At 40.7% G+C, this 8,866-nt stretch overlaps 1 protein-coding gene across 3 annotated transcripts in view; it reads right to left on the reverse strand.

Annotated features, from left to right (window-relative positions):
* The window catches only part of RARB (retinoic acid receptor beta), a 681,957-nt gene that overhangs the window by 185,589 nt on the left and 487,502 nt on the right, over positions 1-8,866 (reverse strand). The gene's annotated exons all lie outside the window — the stretch shown is intronic.

Consider the following 8,866-nt stretch of genomic DNA (forward strand, 5'->3'; position numbering starts at 1 on the left):
GCCCCAGGCTCCGAGCCATCAGCCCAGAGCCTGACGCGGGGCTCGAACTCACGGACCGCGAGATCGTGACCTGGCTGAAGTCGGAGGCTTAACCGACTGCGCCACCCAGGCGCCCCAAGCATCCGACTCTTGATTTCAGCAGTCCTGTGTTCGAGCCCTGCCTCAGGCTCTACTCTCAGCGCGTGGAGCCTGCCTGGGATTCTGTCTCTCCCTCTCTCTGCTTCTCCCTCACTCTCTTTCTCAAAATAAATAAATAAACTTAAAAAAAAATAAGAAAAAGGATCATCTTGGTATTCCCTTATACAATTGCCCATCCCCTTGCCTTGTGTTAAAGACCTGTTTTTCTTCCTTAGTTAGACCAGGCTCCTCTCTCTTTTCCGACTGTGAGGACTGGCCAGCAGCAGGGGTACATAGCTGGTTTCCACTGGCCTCCATGCTCCAGATCCAGAGAGAAACGGCAGGTTTTCATTTGCATTTCTGTGGCACAGACACAACGTGAGAAAGCTCTGTAGAAGCCCTCATCTCTAACCCTGGACATTACCAGCAGCTTCCCAGGAAACACTGCCATCCAGGCCTGGGCTGGTTCTGGCCATCTGGGCTGCACTTGGGGAGGGAGGTAACCTTCGGAGCTCTGCTGGTGTCCTATGCGTAAAGTAATTTGTGGCGAATCTGAAGGGGGTAAGGGCAGGCTAGTGTAATAAAACTGAGCAGACAGCCCAGAGATCTAACTTTCCACTAACAGCTTGGGAGAACTTGTCGGGTCTAATCAGTAACATGAGGAGCCTGTTGCAACTCACGGCAGCCAGGACACGGCTCAGGTGCTCCATTTAAGCCCATGACAGACTCGCTAAGGTGCCTTCCTTGGAAAGATCCCGGCAAGTCCGCTCAACACCATGCCAGCCCAGAGGATGGCAGTCTCCAAGCGCTCAGCCCTGCCTACCTCCTGTTGTGAAATAAAATTTTATTAGAGCACAGCAACTCTCACATGCATTTGCTTATGTATTGTCTATAGCCGCTTTTAGAAAACAGAGTCGAGTGAAACATTATGTGCCACAATGCTGGAAATACTTATGGTATGGATCTTTACAGAAAAAAACTGGCTGAGTACAGCTACCGGCATTTACTACCAATCATTTGAAGGGGCTTTGAAGATGAAATCTACCGGCAATCCTAGAGCTGGATAGTATTGATGCTTTCCCTAAGGTCTAAAATGTTTAATTCAGGGGTGCCTGGGTGACTCAGTCGGTTGAGCGACTGACTTCGGCTCAGATCAGGATCTCACAGTTCGCTGGTTCAAGCCTGGCGTCAGGCTCCGGGCTGACAGCTCGGAGCCTGGAGCCTGCTTCGGATTCCGTGTCTCCCTCTCTCTCTGCCTCTCTCCTGCTCACGCTCTGTCTCTGTGTCTCAAAAATAAATAAATGTTAAAAAAAAACCTAAAAGAATGAAATAAGATGAAATTCTTAATTCAAATACCTTAGAACGCTGTGTGCCTATTTGGAAAACATACCAAATATACCTCTTCGGTGTCTTTGAGTTTGTCTTTGCTCTGCCTGGAATATTTTGTTTAGATATAAATATGACTTATTCCATCCCTTTCTTTAGGTCTTTTTGAATATGTTGCCTTAATTGAGACACTGATGATCCTAAAAAACAAGACTCCTAGGTCATGCCCATCACTTTCTGTCCCTTGACCCTACATTTTACAATTTATAGCCTTTAGAACTACCTGGCAAACACTTATTCTTTGTATATCTCCCATGATCGAAAGTAATCTCCTTGATGGCAGGAACTCTATCCATTTCACTGCAATAACCCTAATAAGAAGAACATTTCATGACACATAGTAATCCAACCAATGTTTGTCGAATGAATAAATGAATGACTGAACACATCGCCCTTCTTGGCACACACTGTTTAGTGTCATGTACAACTTGGTAAAAATTTAAAATTGGTGCCAACTATGATCTATTGTTTCAACGCAATTAAAATGGCCCCGCTATATGCAAAACAAAATTAGGACTAATTATTAAATGATATAATTTAAAAACTGCAATCTATGGGGCACTTGGGTGGCTCAGTCTGTTAAGTGTCCTACTCTCCATTTCGGCTCAGGTCATGATCTCACGGTTCATGAGACGGAGACCACAGCGCAGAGCCTGCTTGGGATTCTCTTTCCCTCTCTCTCTCTGCACCTCCTCTGCTCACTTTCTCTCTCTCTCTCTCTCTCTCTCTCTCTCTTTGCCAAAATAAATAAATGAACAATAGCAAAATAAAATCCATGGCATAAGCCTTGTGCTTTAATTCACTGATGAAGAAGTTCAACCTATATAAAGATCAGAAGGAAAAAAAATAGTCTTGTCAAAAAACAGAGCAAGCACCTTAGATATACACTGCAAAAAAAAGCCACAAAAAAAAACCCCATAAAAAAACCACAAAAACAAAAACAACAAAAACCCCCACAAAACCAAGAAAACAGTATGGTTTGATCCATAGCTCACACTATATACAAAAATTAGCTCAACAAAGATCATGGGCCTAAATGTAAAACACGAAGGTATAAACTTTGAGAAGAAAAAAATAGGAGAAAGTCTTATGACCTTGGGGTGGGCGTAGATATCTTAGAAATGGCAACCAAAGTATGAGATAATAAACCAGCTTAACAATGTGGATCTCACCACAATTAAGAACTTCTATTTTTTTGAGGAGCACCTGGCTGGGTCAGTCGGTGGAACATGTGACTCTTGATCCTGGGGTCATGTGTCCCAGCCCCATGTTGGGCATGCAGCCTACTTAAAAAACCAAATGAAAACAAAAACTTCTATTCTTTGAAAGACTCTGAGTTATGAGAAGATAAGCCAAAAATTAGAAGGAAACTATGCAATACATATATGAGATAATGAACTTATATCCAGAATAAAGAAACTCAAATTCAAAACTAGAAAAGTAAACCCCTTACCCTCAACCCCAAGCGAGTGAGCAAGTCGAATAGAAATGTCATCAAAGATACCGCATCACACCTGTCAGAATGGCCAAAATTAACAACATAAGAAATAATAGGTGTCTCTGAAGATGTGGAGAAAGGGGCACCCTCTTGCACCATTGGTAGGAATACAAACCGGTGCTGCCACTCTGGAGAACAGAATGGAGGTTCCTCAAAAAACTAAAAATGGGACTACCTTCTGATCCAGCAATTTCACTTAGGTACTTAGCCAAAAAATACAAAAATATGGACTCGAAGGGGTACATGCACTCCAATGTTTCTAGCAGCAATATCAACAATAGCCAAACTATGGAGAGAGCACAAATGTCCATAGACTGATGACTGGATAAAGAAGATGTAGAATGTACACACACACACACACAGGAATATTACTGAACCAACAAAAAGAATGAAATCGTGCCATTTGCAACGATGTGGACAGAGTTAGAATGTATTATGCTAAGTGAAATAAGTCAATCAGAGAAAGACAGATACCATACGATTTCACTCATGTGGAATTTAAGAAACAAAACAGATGAACATATGGGAAGATGGAGGGGAACTGAAGAGATGGCAACTAACCACGAGAGACTCTTTTTTTTTTTTTTTTTAATTTTTTTTTTTAACATTTTTTATTTATTTTTGGGACAGAGAGAGACAGAGCATGAACGGGGGAGGGGCAGAGAGAGAGGGAGACACAGAATCGGAAACAGGCTCCAGGCTCCGAGCCATCAGCCCAGAGCCTGACGCGGGGCTCGAACTCACGGACCGCGAGATCGTGACCTGGCTGAAGTCGGACGCTTAACCGACTGCGCCACCCAGGCGCCCCGAGAGACTCTTAACGATAGAGAACACGCTATGGGTTGACGGAGGGAGGTGAGTGGGAGATGGGCAAGATGGGTGATGGGTATTAAGGAGGTCACTTGTTATGAGCACTGGGTGCTATATGTAGGTGATGAATCACTGCATTCTACTCCTGAAACCAATATTACATGTTACATTAACTAAAATCTAAATAAAACTAAAAAAATAAATGTCATCAAATATATGGATGGCAAATGAACACGTGAAAAAGCATCAATATTATTAGTTATTAGTGAAATTCAAATTAAAATCGCAATGAGCTACCACAACACATCGATTGTAATCACTAAAATGAAAAAGTCCCCACATCAAATGTTGCTGTGGATGTAGGGAAACTGAAAACTCTCATCCAGTATTAGAAATGTAAAATCATACAACCGTTTTTTCTTGCCCCAAACTGGAAACCCAACTGTCGATCAGGTGAATTAACCAACTGTGGTGTATCCATATAATGGAAAACTCTTGGCAATAAAAAAGAATGAACTACTGATACATGCTACAACCCAGAATGAATTTCATAATAATTATGCTGAGTGAAAGAAGACAGACACAAACTATAGTTAGCATATGGTTCCATTTATATAAGGAAATTCTAGAAAATCCAAACTAATATATGGTGGCAGAAAGCAGATCATTGGTCACCTAGAGACAGGGTTTGGGAAAACAGGGAGGTGCAGAAGGACAAGATTATAAAAGCATATGGGGAAACTTCTAGGGGTGGTGGTGATATGTTCATTATGTTTAAAAACTGAAATATAATTGACATACGACATCAGTTTCAGGTATACGACGTAATGATACAGTTTACGTATACATTGGGAAATGAACACTACGGTAAGTCTAGTTAAGATTCATCATCACACATAGTTATAATTTTTTTTCTTGTGATGAGAACTTTTAAGATCTATTCTCCAAGCAACTTTCAAACATAAAATAAAATATTATGAACTATAGTCACCAGGATGTATGCTACATATCCAGGACTTTACAACTGGAAGTGTCTACTTTTGATGACCTTCTCCTATTTCTCCTACCCACCACCCCCTCCCTGCCTCTAGCAACTACCAATCTGTTCTCTGTATCTATGAGCTCAGTGTTTGTTTTTAGACTTCTCGTATAAATGTGACCATATGGTATTTGTCACTTAGCAGAATGCCCTCAAGGTCTACCCATATTGTCCCAAATGGCAAGATTTCCTTCTTCATTTTTTAATGACTGAGCAATACTCCATTGCGTATGCATACCACAACTTCTTTATACATTCTTCCATGGATGGACACTTCATTTCTTCCATGTCTTGGCTACTGAAATAATGCTGCAATGAACATGGGGGTGCAGGTATCTTTTCAAGTTATTTTTTTTCCCTCAAGTTAGTGTTTTTATTTCCCTTTGGATAAATACCCACAAGTAGAATTGCTGGATCGTATGGTAGTTATGTTTGTAATGTTTTGAGGAAACTTCATATTTTTTTCCATGATGGCTGCACTAATTTATATTCCCACCAATAGTGCACAAGGCTTCCCTTTATCCACATTTTTTCCAACAGTTATCTCTTGTCTGTTTTATAATAGCCATTCATGGGGCGACTGGGTGGCTCAGTTGGTTAAGGGTCCGATTTTTGATTTATGGGCATAAGCCATGATCTCAAGATCATGAGATCGAGCCCCACATAAGGCTCCGTGGTGAGCGTGAAGCCTGCTTGGGATTCTCTTTTTCCCTGTCTCTGTCCCTCCCCTGCTCATGCTCTCTCTCAAAATAATAAATAAATGGACATTTAAAAAAGAAAAATTAAAATAGCCATTCTGACAGGCATGAGGGGATACCTCATTGTGGTTTTGATTTTCATTTCCTTGACGATTATTGATGTTGAGCACCTTTTCATGAATCCATTGGGCATCTGTATTTCTTCTTTGGAAAAAGCTCTATTCATTTCTTCTCTCCATTTCTAAATTGAATTGTTTATTTATTTTTTGCTGTTGAGGTGTAGGAGTTCTTTATTTGTTTTGAATATTAACCACTTATTGGATACATGATTTGCAAATATTTTCTCCCATTTGGTACATTGCCTTTTTACTTTGTTTATGGTTTCCTTTGTTGTATATGTTCATTATTTTGATTACGGTGATGGTTTCACAGGTATGTATCTATCTCAAAACTTACCAAATTTTACACTTTAAAGATACGCAGTTTAATGTCGTTCATACCTCAATAAAGCTGTCATAGAAAGCAATATTTAACAACATATTTAACAACCACTACAGTACAGACATTAATCTGTATTATGATAATGTTGGCCCATCCATCCGAGTGAGGTACAGCTGAATACCAACCAGCCATGGCTGCAAAGGTATTCATTGGTCTTCTGGGAAACAAAATTTAAGACCACAATGAAATAGCACTACATCATCATGGCTAAAATTAAAACAAATAAGCAATGATACTCAGGGTATGCAAAGATATGCAGAAATCTGGATTTTCATACACCGCCAATGGGAATGGACATTTGCATAACCCTTTTGGAAAGCCATTTGTTGGTATCTACTGAAATCTGACATTCTTTGAACTCCAGGATGCGGTTATTCCATTCCTATGTATATACCCAGCAGAAACGTATTATGTATGTTTATGTAAAAAGACATGTACCAAAAAAATGGTCAAAGCAGCACTAATTATCATAGCCCCAAACAGAAAACTACATCAATGGTAGTAGAAGTATACATCAATGGTAGAATGAATAAATAAAATATGAGGTATTCAGGCAATAGAATTCTCTCCAGCCATGAGAATGAATGAACTTCACTATATTTAAGTGTAGATAAATGCTACAACATAATATTGAGTGAAAAAAGTCCAAACAGAAAAAGTACAACTCAGTGATTCTATTTATATAAAGATCAAAAATAGGCCTTATTAATCTGTGCTATTAGAAGTTAAGACACCTGTTACTCTTGTGTCAGGATTGGTGAATAAAGGAAGGTACAAAGTGGCTTTTGGTGTGCTGGTCATATTCTGTTTCTTGATCTGGGTGCTGGTTAAATGTGTACGTTCAGGGCGCCTGGGTGGCTCAGGGTGGTTGAGCGACCGACTTCGGCTCAGGTCATGATCTCATGGTTTGTGAGTTTGAGCCCCGCGTCGGGCTCTGTGCTAACAGCTCAGAGCCCGGAGCCTGCTTCAGATTCTATTCTGTGTCTTCCTCTCTCTCTGCCCCTCCCCAACTCATGCTCTGTCTCTGTCTCAGAAATAAACATTAAAACAAATTTTAAAAATGTGTATGTTCAGTCATAAAAAAAAAAATCCACCATGCTGGGTACTTATGATTTATGCATGTCTACATATATTGCAATGAAAGGGTTTACTTAAAAAATAGTGGATGGAAAAAAAAACAACCAAAAAACAAAAAACGTTGGAAAAAAAAAAAAGGGGGCGCCTGGGTGGCGCAGTCGGTTAAGCGTCCGACTTCAGCCAGGTCACGATCTCGCGGTCCGTGAGTTTGAGCCCCGAGTCAGGCTCTGGGCTGATGGCTCAGAGCCTGGAGCCTGCTTCCGATTCTGTGTCTCCCTCTCTCTCTGCCCCTCCCCCGTTCATGCTCTGTCTCTCTCTGTCTCAAAAATAAATTAAAAAAAAAAAAAACGTTGAAAAAAAAAATAGTGGATGGGACACATGACTCACAGAATTTTTAAATAATTCAGTTAATTCAGTAAATTCAATTAATTAATTGGTCCTTGTATTGAAGAAGTTTGAGAACAATTACTCTAGCCAACAATCTTGAGAAGGTAAAGAGTTTGTACCATAAGCAGATCAAACACTGGGACAAGAGGAGATGGGAAGGCTAGGAGTCACTACAGAACTAGCTTTGAATATTTAACTCTAGAGTGCAAAGAGCATTTTCATGAAACCTTACGTCAGCATCTATATAACTAGGTCCCTTGGTTAATTAGCAACACCTACTGAAGAAATACCAAGCCTCAATATATCAGCACATAATTTTTATCTTTTAATTGAATATCTAAGAAATTAAATGCAGGAGAAAAAAGGGAATGAGGCACAAAGGACAAAAGAAAAAGCAAATACTAATTTTCCTTTAGGTAACTGTCTGCTATCCATTCTCCACTAAGATGTACCTTGAGCACAAGGTATGAATAGAAGACAAGAGCCATCCGATAATTTACAGAGTCATTTCCAAGGAGTCCCCAGCTCTGTAATGCCCCATAATGACTACTTCTTATGCCACCACAATTCCTGCATAACACATAATTTTTAAAGCTGGACTGGATCTTCCATTTGGAGTTTCCCATTTTCCCAAAGTCAGCTGCTCCCACCCTCTTCCTCATCCAGCCTCCTAATTCCTGGGCTCCTGCTGCACTGCCCCTCCTAGACAGGAGTCTTTTCTGTAGTGTCCCTCCTCTTCAGAGCCCCCCGTTATTTCTCCCAGTTATCTCTGCATCTGTTCAACTTGCTGAGAGTGTGGGTAGCTTGGGACGTCCTCTCTGGATGCCTAGCGTTCACCGTCATTTCAGCCGGTCAATTCTCCTTTTTGATGTCAACCCATCAAAACAGAGGGGTACCGACGGGGCCCTCAAGAGCAATTCTTTGGCCTTGATTAAGAGCACTGGTTCTCAACCAAGGCAGTACTATTCCTAGGCTGCTTTGTGAGTCTTTGGGAGATATTTTTGACTTTATGACCAGGGGTACGGATGGCATTTGCTGGCTGCTGCTAGAAGGTCAGCTGTTCTGTGCAACGAAGAGCTACCTACACTGCACACAACTTCAGAATGTAGGTAATTTACAAAAGTAAATAACCTGAAGCTAGAAACAAATTCTTTCTTACACAGACACACAGACTGTTTCTTTGTAGGGTTTTAATAGTTACGGGAAATTCCAAGATGCACTAACCTTGTGCACTGAGGGGAGATTACATTTTGTATTGCAGAGAACTTTACCAAGCGTTCATCATTTCAGAAAATTCCCTTGATTCACCAAACCTTCACTTCCGTCCACGGTCTGCATCGTAGCTGATGCTTT

This window comes from Neofelis nebulosa, chromosome 5, assembly GCF_028018385.1.
Source record: "Neofelis nebulosa isolate mNeoNeb1 chromosome 5, mNeoNeb1.pri, whole genome shotgun sequence".
NCBI lineage: Eukaryota > Metazoa > Chordata > Mammalia > Carnivora > Felidae > Neofelis > Neofelis nebulosa.